We start from the raw sequence: 17,674 nt of genomic DNA, 5'->3' as shown, positions 1-17,674 counted from the left end.
GACTAAGTTATTGTTTTGCAAGCCACAAAATGCAAAGTCTTGAGTCCCAAGTCGAGACATGCAAGTTCAAGTCAAGTTGCAAGTCCTCAACTTTAGGCTCAAGTCATTAATACTCTTTGCCCAATTCAGGGCCAGATTAGGAGTGGTATGCTAACAGTTACACGTGAGAGATATCGAGTTTATCGCTGCTCTTTGTGCACGTTGGATGTGTGTGTATTACAAGTTGAAAGTAAACTCAATCGCTTGAGCACAATTTAATTTTAAGTGCGTCGGGATATTGCAGACTCAAAAAAAGAAGTGTTACGCTCATTAATAACAGTATCTAATAAAAAATTATTTAAAAATATTGCATAAAAAAGCTTCAAGGGCTCAAAAATATGAGGACTCCAAAAAGCTTTAACATAGAGATACATACATATGCAAATATGAATGTGTGTGTGTATATATATATATATATATATATATATATATATATATATGTGTGTGTGTGTCTACTGATGTATTTATTTGTTTATCTCTGAAGAAGCGCATGTGAACATGCGCGAAACATATCAGATAGCATGAGCTGCTCTAGCTAACTACCATCTACAAGAATAAACTCTACCTGCACTGGCTACCTGTCCGGATCTGTCTTTTTTTTGTTTTCCTATTTATTTGTAGGCATATTTATGCAATTTATATTTAATAAAGTGTTTAACTATGTATTTACTGTGAATCTTTGACATTCTAATGTTCTCAACATAGGGGAATATGTTTTAAGTATTTTTCAATATATATTTATATATATATATATATATATATATATATATATATATATATATATATATATATATATATATATATATATATATATATATATATATATATGTATATATGTATATATATATGTATATTAGTGATGCACCGAAATGGAAATTCTGGACCGAATCCGAAAATCCGGGATGCACTTGGCCGAAAACCGAAACTGATACCGAAAATTTATTTTTTCAAATTTTTTTTGTTAGTTTTTTTTTTTTTGCATAATTAGAGCCAATAAAAAAAAGCCCACACTTTTTTTGAAAGTAACACACTAAAATTGGACAAAAATATCTTAAAACAATAATATGCTACACAATTTTACCAAGAAAAAAAAAAAACAGGCTAAAAATACAGTTTTCGGCCAAAATGTTTCTGCGACCAAAATTTTGGTGCATCCCTACTTAAAACAATTATAAATATCAATATACTGTATTATTCTTCATTTAGTTCTATGTAACAGAATCAGATTTAACAGGTTTTTTTTTTTTTACCAATTATCCAAATAAAGTATAGTCCTAGAAAACTCATATGCAGAACAGTAAGTCAAGTAATAAACTTAAACAGCAGCTCTAGGCTAGCATCAAATTTGAAACATGCTACACAATAATTTTACCGAAAATAACAGGCAAAAAAACCGAAAACCGAAATAGCCAAAAATGCCATTTTCGGCCGAAACTTTCTGCGGCCGAAATTTCGGTGCATCCCTAATGTATATGTGTGTGTGTGTATGTATATACCGTATTGTTCCGCATATAGGCCGCACCTGAATATGGGCCGCACCCTTAAAGTTTGGTGCCATTTTAAAGAAATTAAATTTTAAAGCTGCAATGTTTGCAAGTGAGACCAGCAGAGTCCCAATGTAGGGTGCCAGCTCCCAGGGGGATCCTTTTCCACTTCCCCAAGACCCAAGAGTATAAAATAAAACAAAGGAAAGATGCTGAACTCCTTAGTATGGTAATTTCAAATGTGAAAAAAAAAAACTTTATTCAGGCATTAAAGCTATAATGGCTAAATAAAGGCTTTTTCACATTTGAAATTATCACAGGCAAAACTGACTAACATGGGACATCCTGTGCTCTGCCCACTTCCTCCCTACCCACACTGCAATACCCATAAGGCACATTCCTATAATCACCCTACCGGTATAATCATCCTCCTTGTACCGGTACTTGTATCAACCACGGACTCTGCATGGGTACTTGTATCAACCACGGACTCTGCATGCCATTCCGTTCAGCACACAGCTCCTACTGTGATGACATCATCATCTACAGCCACATCTGCCGCTCCGTCCCTGCAGACTGCAACGCCTGTGAAAGAAACATTTAGCAACGTCTTCGGTTCACTCCTAGAAGACTGCTAATGTTACCAATACCTGCGACTAAGCATTAGCAGTCTTCTAGGAGTGAACCAAAGACGTTGCTAAATGCTTCTTTCACAGACGTTGCAGTCTGCAGGGACGGAGCGGCAGATGTGGCTGTAGATGATGATGACATCAAAGTAGGAGCTGTGTCTGAACGCAAAGGCATGCAGAGTCCGTAGTTACTCGCTCAGGGATCACTCTAACATATAGGGCTACCATATTACTGCATACCCATACCACTGTATAAGTTACCGGTACATTCCTTACCCGGTTATTACTATAAAAGGCAGGTTTAAGCAAAATAAAAAAAAAACAAGAAAAAATGCTGAATATAGGCCGCGCCCCGCATATAGGCCGCACTGCAACTTTAAAGGTCAAAATCAAGGGAAAAAAGTGCGGCCTATATGCGGAACAATACGGTGTATATATATATATATATATATATATATATATACCTAAATATAATTATATATATATATATATATATACCTAAATATAATCATATATATATATATATATATATATATATATATATATATATATATATATATATATATATATATATATAAATAAATATAATATATACTAGTCCTAAAGCCCGTTCACACGGGCCATTTTTTGCAGTACATCGGTCCCACCCCTTGCGCTTTCCCCTCCCCTCTTTTGCTCTCTCTCCCCCCTCTCTTTTGCTCTCTCTCTCCCCCTCTCTTTTGAGCTCTCTCTCCCCCCTCTCTTTTGAGCTCTCTCTCCCCCCCTTTTCTTTCTTTTGCGCTCTCTCTCTCCCCCCTCTGTTTTGCGCTCTCTCTCTCCCCCTCTCTTTTGCGCTCTCCCTCCCCCCTCTCTTTTGCGCTCTCCCTCCCCCTCTCTTTTGCTCTCTCCCCCCTCTCTTTTACGCTCTCTCTCTCCCCCATCTGTTTTGCGCTCTCTCTCCCCCTCTCTTTTGCTCTCTCTCCCCCCTCTCTTTTACGCTCTCTCTCCCCCCTCTCTTTTACGCTCTCTCTCCCCCATCTGTTTTGCGCTCTCTCTCCCCCATCTGTTTTGCGCTCTCTCTCCCCCATCTCTTTTGCGCTCTCTCTCCCCCATCTCTTTTGCGCTCTCTCTCCCCCTCTCTTTTGAGCTCTCTACCCCCCCTCTCTCTCTCCCCTCCTCTCTCTCCCCTCTCTCTCCCCCTCTCTTTTGTGCTCTCTCTCCCCCTCTTTTGTGATCCCTCTCTCTCCCCTCTCTCTCCCCCTCTCTTTTGTGCTCTCTCTCCCCCTCTTTTGCCCTCTCTCCCCCCCTCTCTTTTGCGCTCTCTCCCCCTCTCTTTTGCTCTCTCTCTCTCCCCCCTCTCTTTTGCTCTCTCTCCCCCCTCTCTTTTGCTCTTTCTCTCTCCCCCCTCTCTTTTGCTCTTTCTCTCTCCCCCCTCTCTTGTGCTCTCTCTCCCCCCTCTCTTTTGTGCTCTCTCTCTCCCCCTCTCTTTTGCGCTCTCTCCCCCCCTCTCTTCGCACTCTCTCTCCCCCCCCTCTTTTGCTCTCTCTCTCCCCCATCTCTTTTGCACTCTCTCTCCCCCCTCTCTTTTGAGCTCTCTCTCTCCCCCATCTCTTTTGCGCTCTCTCTCCCCCCTCTCTTTTGAGCTCTCTCTCTCCCCCATCTCTTTTGCGCTCTCCCCATGTCTTTTGCGCTCTCTCTCCCCCCTCTCTCTCTCTCCCCCTCCTGTCTCTCTCCCCCTCCTCTCTCCCTCCCCTCTCTGCCCCCCCCCCTCTCCCCCCCTCTCTCTCTTTCTCCCCTCCTCTCTCTCCCCTCTTTTGTGCTCTCTCTCCTCTCCCTCTTTTGCTCTCTCTCTCCTCCCCCTCTTTTGCTCTCTCTCTCTCCCCCTCTCTTTTGTCCTCTATCTCTCCCCCTCTCTTTTGCGCTCTCACTCCCCCCTCTCTCTCTTTCTCCCCTCCTCTCTCTCCCCTCCTCTCTCTCCCCTCTTTTGTGCTCTCTCTCCTCTCCCTCTTTTGCTCTCTCTCTCTCTCCTCCCCCTCTTTTGCTCTCTCTCTCTCCCCCTCTCTTTTGTGCTCTATCTCTCCCCCTCTCTTTTGCGCACTCACTCCCCCCTCTCTTTTGCGCTCTCTCTCCCCCTTTCTTCGCGCTCTCCCCCTCTCTTTTGCTCTCTCTCTCCCCGCTCTCCCCCCTCTCTTTTGCTCTCTCTCTCCCCGCTCTCCCCCCTCTCTTTTGCTCTCTCTCTCCCCCATCTCTTTTGCACTCTCTCCCCCCTCTCCTCTCTCTCTCCTCCTCTCTCTTTCTCTCCCCTCCTCTCTCTCTCTCTCTCTCTCTCTCTCCCCTCTCTCTCTCCCCTCTCTCTCTCCCCTCTCTCTCTCTCCCCTCCTCTCTCTCTCTCCCCTCCTCTCTCTCTCCCCTCCTCTCTCTCTCCCCTCCTCTCTCTCTCTCTCTCTCCCCTCCTCTCTCTCTCTCTCTCTCTCTCTCTCTCTCCCCTCCTCTCTCTCTCTCTCTCTCTCTCTCCCCTCCTCTCTCTCTCTCTCTCCCCTCCTCTCTCTCTCTCTCTCCCCTCCTCTCTCTCTCTCTCTCTCTCTCTCTCTCTCTCTCTCTCTCCCCTCCTGTCTCTCTCTCTCTCCCCTCCTGTCTCTCTCTCTCTCTCTCTCCCCTCCTCTCTCTCTCTCTCTCCCCTCCTCTCTCTCTCTCTCCCCTCCTCTCTCTCTCTCTCTCTCTCTCCTCTCTCTCTCTCTCTCTCTCTCTCTCTCTCTCTCTCCTCTCTCTCTCTCTCTCCCCTCCTCTCTCTCTCTCCCCTCCTCTCTCTCTCTCTCCCCTCCTCTCTCTCTCTCTCTCTCCCCTCCTCTCTCTCTCTCTCTCCCCTCCTCTCTCTCTCTCTCCCCTCCTCTCTCTCTCTCCGACTCTCCCCTCCTCTCTGTCTCTCTCCCCTCCTCTCCGTCTCGCGACCGCGCCCGTCCACGTCCCTTTCACGCCCGTCCACGGCCATTCACGTCTGGCCATGCCCCCTTCATGCCCGGCCACACCCCCTTCAGGCCCGGCCACGCCCACTTCTGCCTCAGATGATGGATCAGCTAGGGAGTAGGACTCAAAGTCCAGGTGTGTTTGTCCTCGTGCTGTCTCTACTGCGCATGACAGCTTCGGACAAACACACTTGGCCTTTTATATCATAGGATATATATAGGTATAGATATATATTTTACCAAAACAATATCAAATATATATAGAAATATGTATTTATGAATAAATAGAACATATTCTGCTATGTGAAGAACATTGGAATGTGAAGTATCATATTTTCATGTCGGGTTAGCGCACTTGAGAATATGCGATTGTGTTTTTGCGTGAATAGGGTGTTTTTTTCCACTTTTTGGATTCATTGACTTCTATGGGGGGGACATGAACGCACAAGCGATATTCTAACTTTAGCTTTTTGCGCGTATCGGGTTACGCTTGTGCGAAAACAGTTTACGTTCAACTTGTAATATGAGCGCTACCCGACTCGTGCAAAAAGCTTACTTCTAGCGCAGTTAATGCTTGAGCGGGAGCATTTAGTAGCGCTCCACTTTTAATCTGGCCCTGAATTGGTGGTATTAGCCAAGTGGCGATAGCATAATACTTTTGCAATATTATAAAATTTTCTGTAATTGATAAATATTATTTAAGCTATCTAATGTACAAAGCAATTGCATAATTTAACATAAAATTGATTTAATGGCAATCTGTGCAAAACACTGAAAAAAAACATAGTTTAAAATTAAACTTTCATGGTTCAGATAGAGCATGCAATTTTAAGCAACTTTCTAATTTACTCCTGGGGTCGATTTATCAAGCCCCGTATTGAGCCGAATGTGCGGAAACAGGAGATAAGAATCAGCTGTCTTAATTAAGTGTTTAACTGTTTATGTACTGTAAATATTTCACATTCCAATGTTCTTTGAATAGGGGAATATGTTCTTAGTATTTTTAAATATAAATTCCTATATATATCTGTATATATCTATATACCGCTAAATATAATATATATATTTTACCAAAAAAACATGAGATATATATAGGAATATTTATTTAAGAATAAATAGAACATATTCTGCTATTTGAAAAACATTGGAATGTGAAATATTAATATTTAATTTGTTTATCGCTCTTAAATAAATGCGGTCAGGCTAGTGCACAAGTATGGGTTTATCCCCCCCCCCCCAGTTTTTTGCGTGCGTTGAGCACTAGCTTTTTACTTTCAACTCATAATACGGGTGCAACCGGACGCTTGCAAAAAGCCTATGTCTAGAAAAGTTAATGTGCAAGCTCTAAATTTGCCTGCTTTACTTACATATAAAACTGCAAATTATAGTGCTTCTACTTCCCTTAGAGAGGCTGGAATGTATTAATTGAAATGCAGAACCCTAATCCTCTTACTTGCCACACAGTGATTGGCTGATATGAGCAAAAGCGTGTTTATATCTGTTCCTGATTGGCCACAGCAAGGAAAGTAAGATAAAGAATATTCAAGTTTTTTCAAGGTGTGTGCACATGTGTGTGCAAAACGACATATTTTTTTTGAGCAAACAGTTTAAAATACTCTAAAACATTTATTTTGCAATGCAATGATTTATTTCTGATGCATGCATAAAACATTAAGGTCCGTTTAAGTTAAAGCTGTTTGTTTTAAAGTACAAATGGCCTTAAGGTGTGATTGGTTGCTGGCTGATAAGCAGATCTCCCATTGCTTTATTGATATAAAATATTTTTTTCTTAGTACTAGAACATTAATTTTACAAAAATAAGAAAAGAAATATTAAAATAACTTCCCGTTTATGCCTCAAAGAAGAAAAACCTGGTTGTGCCCCTTTTAATGACACTTTCACCACAAATAAATAGCAATGTAATTGTTACATACTACTACCCTCTTGTACTACATTTGTTATCCCACAGAAATCTCTGTACTAAAGACTACGGGGTCAGTTTACTAATGTGCGAGCAGACATGATACGATGTAGCGTATCATGTCCGCTGCACATCGATAAATGTCGACATCATATGCTGTCGGCATTTATCATTGCACCAGCAGTTCTTGTGAACTGCTGGTGCAATACCGCCTACCTTCAGATTCGCGCCCAATCAGCCGCTAGCAGGGGGTTGTCAATGAACCCGATCGTATCCGATCGGGTTGATTTCTGTCCACCGCCTCAGAGCAGGTGGGCAGGTTATGGAGCAGCGGTCTTTAGACCACTGCTTCATAACTTCTGTTTCTGGCGAGCCTTCCGTACGGAGCTTGATCAGTTGACCCCTACTTCTCAAACCTTTGCTGGTGGCCTTGCCAACTCCTCATCACTGTGCCTTTCATCACTACTTGTCCATGCCAGAGACCTCTTGCTGTATGTCTGCATACTAACACAACCTATCCTGCCAGGAGATAAATGGTCACGAATCCTGAGGTCACACTTGGCACACTCCCAATGACTGTCTGCAGAGCACACATAGGACGTGGGTGGGAGGGGTCCTGATAAAGAGGGAGTACTATTAAGATTATCCCGACTTAGTATCATGGGACTCTGAAATGTTCTTAGAACTGTTCTCATGTGCAGTTAAGCTTTGTAGATAGATACCCTGGCACTTCTTATTTTTGCAGTTTTCTAATATGTATTTTCTTTGTCTTTCAAATACAGACTCATGTTTGTGATGCTGTCATCGTTCTTTTCCTCTCTGCATATTTATACCACTTTATACTCCACATTCACTCTCCTTCCTCTCTTTTCTCATGTTCTTCCTTCTGCATTCCTGTTAACAGTTTTATTTTCTATGTTTTTCCTCTCACTCCCAAACTCTTCACTCTATTTTCTATTTTTCTTCCCACTTTAATCTCTCTGTCATTTACTGGCTGGCTCTGTCTGTCAAACCTCCCCCTTAACAATTGTATGTTCTTCCCACTATTCTGTTGCATATTCATTGACCTAAATTTACTGGAAGAAAATATGCTATATCATGTGAGGCAAAGAATCCACTCTCTGTGCTATCCTATGGAATTGTTCACTATAGTGCATAGTGATCATGCATACATTAGTAAATTTGCTAGATTAATATAAGCTCTCTGGAGAGACTTTTTAGTGAATCAGTCAACTTTTCTTAGGTTCATTTCTCTTAAACACTGTAACTCCAGTCAGTTTTCATGTCTTTTTACACCTATGTTGCTTTCCCCATTCATGTGTTGCCTTTCTCATTATTTCATTGTTTCTCCATCTGCACTTGGTCATTCTCTTTTCCCTACATAATTTCTATTCTCTTATTTTCTCTTTTCATTTCTGTAGTTTCCCAGCAATGTGACACAGGCTGATCACGAATGTCATGTCTTTGCTCTTGGCCGTGGTCATTCTCTGATGTCAGTATTTTCCCCTAAACTTTGTCATTAATCCAGAGGGCTTGTCACTTCCCATCTAAACACTGACTTGTCTCTGGTATCCTCAGTGCCCCCCACAAGGCAGTGTCATTGTCATACAATGCCATTCTGAGACCAGGAAAAATATGCCCCAGATGGAGCAGATATCTCCCAGTTATTAACATCTGGCCTGTGCTTCATATCTGATTCTCCCCCTACAGGGCAAACTCCTCACCATTCTCTTCCAGCTCTTTTAATATCCCCCACAAACTCCATCCCATCATCTCTTTTGTTTCCCTTCCCCTCTGCATTCTCTCTAGTTTCTGCCTTACATTATTCTGTAGTCCTTTTCTACACTTACTCTCATTACTTTATATCCATTCTATGCTTATTTGCATTTTTATTTTCCCCTTCCACTCATTCTCAGTGCTACTTCCCTCCCTTACACTTACTCTCATTTTTATTTCCCTCCCCCTCACTCATTTTCATTGCTATTTCCCTCTCCCACACTCGCTCTCATTGTTATTTCCCTCTCCCACACTCACTCTCATTGCTATTTCCCTCTTCCACACTGGCTCTCATTGTTATTTCACTCTCCCACACTCGCTCTTATTGTTTTTTTCCTCTCCCACACTCACTCTCATTGCTATTACCCTCTTCCACACTCGCTTTCATTGTTATTTCCCTCTCCCACACTCGCTCTCATTGTTATTTCCCTCTTCCACACTGACTCTCATTGTTATTTCCCTCTTCCACACTCGCTTTCATTGTTATTTCCCTCTCCCACACTCGCTCTCATTGTTTTTTTCCTCTCCCACACTCGCTTTCATTGTTATTTCCCTCTCCCACACTCGCTCTCATTGTTTATTTCCTCTTCCACACTCACTCTCATTGTTATTTCCCTCTCCCACACTCGCTCTCATTGTTTTTTTCCTCTCCCACACTCGCTCTCATTGTTATTTCCCTCTCCCACACTCGCTCTCATTGTTATTTCCCTCTCCCACACTCGCTCTCATTGTTATTTCCCTCTCCCACACTCGCACTCATTGTTTTTTTTCCTCTCCCACACTCGCTCTCATTGTTATTTCCCTCTCCCACACTCGCTCTCATTGTTTTTTTCCTCTCCCACACTCGCTCTCATTGTTTTTTTCCTCTCCCACACTCGCTCTCATTGTTATTTCCCTCTTCCACACTGACTCTCATTGCTATTTCCCTCTTCCACACTCGCTCTCATTGTTATTTCCCTCTTCCACACTCGCTCTCATTGTTATTTCCCTCTCCCACACTCGCTCTCGTTGTTTTTTTCCTCTCCCACACTCGCTCTCGTTGTTTTTTCCCTCTCCCACACTCGCTCTCGTTGTTTTTTCCCTCTCCCACACTCGCTCTCGTTGTTATTTCCCTCTCCCACACTCGCTCTCGTTGTTTTTTTCCTCTCCCACACTCGCTCTCATTGTTATTTCCCTCTTCTACACTCACTCTCATTGTTATTTTCCTCTTCCACACTCGCTCTCATTGTTTTTTTCCTCTCCCACACTCACTCTCATTGTTATTTCCCTCTCCCACACTCGCTCTCATTGTTATTTCCCTCTCCCACACTCGCTCTCATTGTTATTTCCCTCTTCCACACTCGCTCTCATTGTTATTTCCCTCTCCCACACTTGCTCTCATTGTTTATTTCCCTCTCCCACACTCGCTCTCATTGTTATTTCCCTCTCCCACACTCGCTCTCATTGTTATTTCCCTCTTCCACACTCGCTTTCATTGTTATTTCCCTCTCCCACACTCACTCTCATTGTTTTTTTCCTCTCCCACACTCGCTCTCATCGTTATTTCCCTCTTCCACACTCGCTTTCATTGCTATTTCCCTCTCCCACACTCGCTCTCATTGTTTTTTTCCTCTCCCACACTCGCTCTCATTGTTATTTCCCTCTCCTACACTCACTCTCATTCCTATTTCCCTCTCCTACACTCGCTCTCATTGTTATTTCCCTCTCCCACACTCGCTCTCATTGTTATTTCCCTCTCCCACACTCACTCTCATTGTTTTTTTCCTCTCCCACACTCGCTCTCATTGTTATTTCCCTCTCCCACACTCGCTCTCATTGTTTTTTTTCCTCTCCCACACTCGCTCTCATTGTTATTTCCCTCTCCCACACTCGCTCTCATTGTTATTTCCCTCTCCCACACTCGCTCTCATTGTTATTTCCCTCTCCCACACTCGCTCTCATTGTTATTTCCCTCTCCCACACTCGCTCTCATTGTTATTTCCCTCTCCCACACTCGCTCTCATTGTTATTTCCCTCTCCCACACTTGCTCTCATTGTTATTTCCCTCTCCCACACTCGCTCTCATTGTTATTTCCCTCTCCCACACTCGCTCTCATTGTTATTTCCCTCTCCCACACTCGCTCTCATTGTTATTTCCCTCTCATTGTTATTTCCCTCTCCCACACTCGATCTCATTGTTATTTCCCTCTCCCACACTCGCTCTCATTGTTATTTCCCTCTCCCACACTCGCTCTCATTGTTATTTCCCTCTCCCACACTCGCTCTCATTGTTATTTCCCTCTCCCACACTCGCTCTCATTGTTATTTCCCTCTCCCACACTTGCTCTCATTGTTATTTCCCTCTCCCACACTCGCTCTCATTGTTATTTCCCTCTCCCACACTCGCTCTCATTGTTATTTCCCTCTCCCACACTCGCTCTCATTGTTATTTCCCTCTCATTGTTATTTCCCTCTCCCACACTCGATCTCATTGTTATTTCCCTCTCCCACACTTGCTCTCATTGTTTATTTCCCTCTCCCACACTCGCTCTCATTGTTATTTCCCTCTCTCACACTCGCTGTCATTGCTATTTCCCTCTCCTACACTCGCTCTCATTGCTATTTCCCTCTCCCACACTCGCTCTCATTGTTATTTCCCTCTCCCACACTCACTCTCATTGTTATTTCCCTCTCCCACACTCACTCTCATTGTTATTTCCCTCTTCCACAATCTCTCTCAATTAGGGCTGCAACAACTAATCAGTAAGATTGATCATAAAAATAGTTGTCAAAGAATCTCATTATCAATTAGGTGTTCAGCTGCTTCAATCCGATGAACTCCTGCACATGGTGTTGTGCAAATTTTTTTTCTATCTGATTAATTGGATGATTATTGTCCGATTAATCGGACAGAAAAAAGATTAAAAAAATAAATAATATAAATAAATTCAATATTTTTTGCACAATCTTAGTTGCAGTAGTTCATCGGATTAAAGCAGCTGGTGCTGTGCAACTGACCAGCTAATCACAGACCACCTAATTGATAATGAGATTTGTTGACAACTTTTTTTATGATCAAACTTACCAATTAGTTGTTGCAGCCCTAATCTCAATGCTATATCCATCTCCCACACTCACTCTTGTTATTTCAGTGCTATTTCCCTCCCCCACACTCGCTCTTATTGTTATTTCCCTCTCCCACACTCACTTTCATTGCTATTTCCCTATTCCACACTCGCTCTCATTGTTAATTCCCTCTCCCACACTTACTTTCATTGCTATTTCCCTATTCCACACTCGCTCTCATTGTTATTTCCCTCTCCCAAACTCGCTCTCATTGCTATTTCTCTCTCCCACACTATTTCTCTATTTCCCTCTCCCACACTCGCTCTCATTGCTATTTCCCTCTCCCACACTCACTCTCATTGTTCTTTCTCTCTCCAACAATCGCGCTCAATGCTATTTCCCTCCCCCACACTCACTCTCATTGCTATTTCCCACACTCACTCTCATTACTATTTCCCTCTTCCACACTCACTCTCATTTTCTTTTATAAGATACGACCACGGATAAGTCCACGGATTCATCCTTTACTTGTGGGATATTATCCCCCTGCTAACAGTAAGTGGCAAAGAGCAGCACAGCAAAGCTGTCTATATAGCTCCTCCCTTGACTCCACCCCCCAGTCATTCTCTTTGCCTACTCTAAGTACTAGGAAGGGTAAAGTGAAAGCAAGAGTTTCTTATTTTAAATGGTACCGGTGTGTACTATTTTCCCTCAGGCAGCAGATGGATGAAGACTTCTGCCTGGAGGCTGATGATCTTACCAGTTGTTACTAAGATCCAGTGCAGTTCCCACAGAATGGCTGAGGAGTACTTAAGAAACTTCAGTGTGAGGAACGTTTTTCATGCTATAAGCAGTGAAATATGTTCAGTCATTTTTTTCTGGAGAGACTGTGTTATTTCAGAATTGGCTGACAGTATCCCCCATGAGGGAGAGGGTAAGCAGTAATCCTAAAGTATAAAGAGGGGTATTACTGAGCTTGCATATATGGGCTATATAAAAATGGTTGACACTGATGTTTGAATGTTTGTGGGCAAACGTTTACATGTCTGGGAGTGCAGATAACGTTTTTAAAGGAGAGACGTTTTTATGCTTTTAAGAAGGGTACACATGGCTTCATTTATGGGTATATGAACCCACATGGCTGGGTTTAAGACCGCTCTGGTGCGGTTAATTTAGGCTGTGAGACATCGAGTGAGATGGGCGGGGCCTATTTTTACGCCTCAGTTGCGCAGTTGTTTTTCTCAAGCAAGCAGCAAGCTCCAAATCCGGTGGGCCTTTGTGAGCTGTATTGGGCCAAATCGAAGGTTTAACCCAGTTTTAAAGACCCCTGAGGGCAGGTAGGCGCCACAGCAGGGCTGTGGCGAGGTGCAGAGGGTGCTTTTTATTGAAATAAACGTTTTATAATTTTCCGTTTTTTCTGGTAAGGGTTAAGTATTCCTTTCCTTGTGGGGCAAACTTAGCTGCAGAGTTGGGATGCTTCTATCATAAAATTGGGACAATTTTATTGTTTTCAAGCAGTTTTGGAAAAATTGTATGCTTTTTTTCTCTTAAAGGCGCAGTACCGTTTTTTTCAGATTGTTATTTTTTCACTAAATAAAGTGTTTTCAAGCCTGTTTGGGGTCATTACTAGCCTGTTTAACATGTCTGACATTGAAGAAAGCCAATGTTCCATGTGTTTAGAAGCCATTGTGGAACCCCCACTTAAAATGTGTCCCTCATGTACTGAAAGGGCCTTACATTGCAAAGAACATATTTTAGCTGATAAAAGTATGTCTCAGGATGATTCTCAGTCAGAAGAGAATCAGGTTATGCCATCTACTTCTCCCCAAGTGTCACAACCTTTAACGCCCGCACAAGTGACGCCAAGTACTTCTAGTGCGTCTAATTCTTTCACCCTTATGGCCGCAGTAATGTCTACTACCCTCACATAGGTATTATCTACACTGCCTGGTTTGCAGGGGAAGCGCAGTAGGTCCGGTATGAGAGTAAATGCTGAGCCCTCTGACGCTTTATTAGCCATCTCCGATGTACCCTCACAATGTTCTGAATTGGGGATGGGGGAATTGCTGTCTGAGGGAGAGCTTTCTGATTCAGGAAAGATGTTCCCTCAAACAGACTCCGATATGACACGAGAGAAATTGTGTAAAATGGATAGATATCTCGAGGTTCCTACTTACACTAATGTTTTTCCGGTCCCTAAGAGGATTTCGGACATTGTTACTAAGGAATGGGATAGACCAGGCATTCCGTTCTCTCCCCCTCCTACTTTTAAGAAAATGTTTCCCATATCTGACACCATTCGGGATTTGTGGCAGACGGTCCCTAAGGTGGAGGGAGCTATTTCTACCCTAGCTAAGTGTACAACTATACCTATTGAGGACAGTTGTGCTTTCAAAGATCCTATGGATAAAATATTTGAGGGTCTTCTAAAGAAAATATTTATTCATCAGGGTTTTCTTCTGCAACCTATAGCGTGCATTGTTCCTGTAACTACTGCAGCTGCTTTTTGGTTCGAGGCTCTTAAGGTTGAGACCCCATTGGATGATATTTTAGATAGAATTAAGGCTCTCAAGCTAGCTAATACTTTTATTACAGATGCCGCTTTTCAACTGGCTAAATTAGTGGCAAAGAATTCAGGTTTTGCCATTTTAGCACGTGGAGCGTTATGGCTTAAGTCCTGGTCTGCTGATGTGTCATCAAAATCTAATCTATTAGCTATTCCTTTCAAGGGTAAGACCCTATTCGGGCCTGGGCAATTTTGCTCAATCCAAGTCTGTCTGGAGACCTAACCAGACCTGGAATAAAGGTAAACAGGCCAAGAAGCCCGCTGCTGCTACTAAGACAGCATGAAGGGGCAGCCCCCGATCCGGGACCGGATCTAGTGGGGGGCAGGCTTTCTCTCTTCGCTCAGGCTTGGGCAAGAGACGTTCAGGATTCCTGGGCATTAGAAATTGTGACCCAGGTGTATCTTCTAGAATTCAAAGATTCTCCTCCAAGGGGGAGATTTCATCTTTCACGGTTGTCTGTAAACCAGACAAAAAGAGAGGCGTTCTTACGCTGTCTAGAAGACCTATATACTATGGGGGTAATCTGCCCAGTTCCAAAAGCGGAACGGGGCAGGGGTTTTACTCCAATCTGTTCGTGGTTCCCAAAAAAGAAGGAACCTTCAGACCGATTTTAGATCTCAAGATCCTAAACAAATTTCTCAGAGTCCCATCATTCAAGATGGAGACCATTCGGACAATTTTACCAATGATCCAGGAGGGTCAATATATGACCACCGTGTATTTGAAGGATGCATATCTTCACATTCCTATCCACAAAGATCATCACCAGTTCCTCAGGTTCGCCTTCCTGGACAAGCATTACCAGTTTGTGGCTCTTCCTTTCGGGTTGGCCACAGCTCCCACAATCTTCACAAAAGTGCTAGGGTCCCTTCTGGCGGTTCTAAGGCAGCGGGGTATAGCAGTGGCGCCCTATCTGGACGATATCTTGATTCAGGCATCAACTTACCAACTAGCCAAATCCCATACGGACATCGTGTTGGCTTTTCTAAGATCTCACAGGTGGAAGGTGAACATAAAGACGAGTTCACTTGTCCCTCTCACAAGAGTTCCATTCCTGGGAACTCTGATAGACTCGGTAGACATGGTAGCGGCAATGGACATAGCTCCGTTTGCTCGCTTGCATCTCAGACCACTGCACCTATGCATGCTCAGACAGTGGAATGGGGCCTATGCAAATTTATCTCCTCAGATAAATCTGGATCAAGAGACCAGAGACTCTCTTCTTTGGTGGTTGTCACAGGATCATCTGTCCCAGGGAATGTGTTTCCGCAGGCCAGCATGGGTCATAGTGATGACGGATGCCAGCCTATTGGGCTGGGGTGCAGTCTGGAATTCCCTAAAGGCACAGGGTGTGTGGACTCAGGAGGAGGCTCTCCTTCCAATAAATATTCTAGAACTGAGAGCGATATTCAACGCGCTTCAGGCGTAGCCTCAGCTGGCTTCGGCCAAATTCCTAAGATTCTAGTCGGACAATTCCATGACTGTAGCATATATCAATCATCAAGGGGGAACAAAGAGTCCTCTAGCGATGATAGAGGTTTCCAAAATAATTTGCTGGGCAGAGACTCACTCTTGCCATCTATCAGCAATCTATATCCCAGGAGTGGAAAACTGGGAAGCGGATTTTCTAAGTCGACAGACTTTTCATCCTGGGGAGTGGGAGCTCCATCCGGTGGTGTTTGCACAATTGATTCATCAATGGGGCACACCAGAATTGGATCTGATGGCATCTCGTCAGAATGCCAAACTTCCTTGTTACGGGTCCAGATCGAGGGATCCCCAAGCAGTACTGATAGATGCTCTAGCAGTACCTTGGTCGTTCAACCTGGCTTATGTGTTTCCTCCTTTTCCTCTCCTTCCTCGTCTGATTGCCAGAATCAAACAGGAGAGGGCTTCAGTGATTTTGATAGCACCTGCGTGGCCAAGCAGGACTTGGTATGCAGACCTGGTGGAAATGTCATCTCTGCCACCGTGGAAACTGCCACTGAGACAGGACCTTCTCATTCAAGGTCCGTTCCAGCATCCAAATCTAGTTTCTCTGTGGCTGACTGCCTGGAGATTGAACGCTTGATTTTATCTAAGCAGGGATTCTCTGAGTCGGTCATAAGATATGGCGTAAATATCTTTATTGGTGCGAATCCAAAGGCTACTCATGGAGTAAGATCAGGATTCCTAGGATTTTGTCCTTTCTCCAAGAAGGATTGGAGAAGGGGTTATCAGCTAGTTCCCTAAAGGGACAGATATCTGCTTTATCAATTTTACTGCACAAGCGTCTGGCAGATGTTTCAGACGTTCAGTTGTTTTATCAGGCTTTGGTTAGAATCAAACCTGTGTTTAAACCTGTTGTTCCGCTATGGAGTTTGAATTTAGTTCTTAAAGTTCTTCAAGGGGTTCCGTTTGAACCTATGCATTCCATACATATTAAGCTTCTATCTTGTAAAGTTCTGTTTTTAGTTGCTATCTCTTTGGCTCAAAGAGTTTCTGAACTATCTGTATTGCAATGCGACTCGCCTTATCTTATTTTCCATTCCGATAAGGTGGTTTTGCGTACCAAACCTGGATTCCTTCCTAAGGTTGTTACTAATAAGAATATTAATCAGGAAAGTGTTGGTCCTTCTCTGTGTCCTAACCCTTCTTCTAAGAAGGAGCGTCTGTTACACATCTTGGACGTGGTTCGTGCTTTGAAGTTTTACTTGCAAGCGACCAAAGATTTCTGTCAAACATCTTCTCTGTTTGTTGTCTATTCTGGAAGACGTAGATGTCAAAAAGCTACGGCTACCTCTCTTTCTTTTTGGCTGAAAAGCATCATCCGGTTGGCATACGAGTCTACTGGACAGCAGCCTCCTGAAAGGATTACAGCTCACTCTATTAGAGCGGTGGCTTCCACATGGGCTTTTAAAAACGATGCTTCTGTTGAACAGATTTGTAAGGCTGCGACTTGGTCTTCCCTTCATACCTTTTCCAAATTTTCCAAATTTGATACTTTTGCTTCTTCGGAGGCTATTTTTGGGAGAAAAGTTCTTCAAGCAGTGGTGCCTTCTGTTTAGGCATCTGTCTTGTCCCTCCCGTTCATCCGTGTCCTGTAGCTTTGGTATTGTATCCCACAAGTAAAGGATGAATCCGTAGACTCGTCGTATCTTATAGAAGAAAAGTAAATTTATGCTTACCTGATAAATTGATTTCTTCTATTATACGACGAGTCCATGGCCCGCCCTGTCATTTTAAGACAGATTATATTTTTTGATTTAAAACTTCAGTCATCTCTGCACCT

The 17,674-nt window shown here is 43.3% G+C and overlaps 1 protein-coding gene across 1 annotated transcript in view; it reads left to right on the top strand.

Annotated features, from left to right (window-relative positions):
• STAC2 (SH3 and cysteine rich domain 2) overlaps positions 1 to 17,674 on the top strand; it is a 318,737-nt gene that overhangs the window by 104,831 nt on the left and 196,232 nt on the right. The gene's annotated exons all lie outside the window — the stretch shown is intronic.

This window comes from Bombina bombina, chromosome 1, assembly GCF_027579735.1.
Source record: "Bombina bombina isolate aBomBom1 chromosome 1, aBomBom1.pri, whole genome shotgun sequence".
Classification (NCBI taxonomy): domain Eukaryota; kingdom Metazoa; phylum Chordata; class Amphibia; order Anura; family Bombinatoridae; genus Bombina; species Bombina bombina.
The sequence above is the reverse complement of the archived record's forward strand: the minus strand, read 5'-3'. Positions and strand labels throughout refer to the sequence as shown.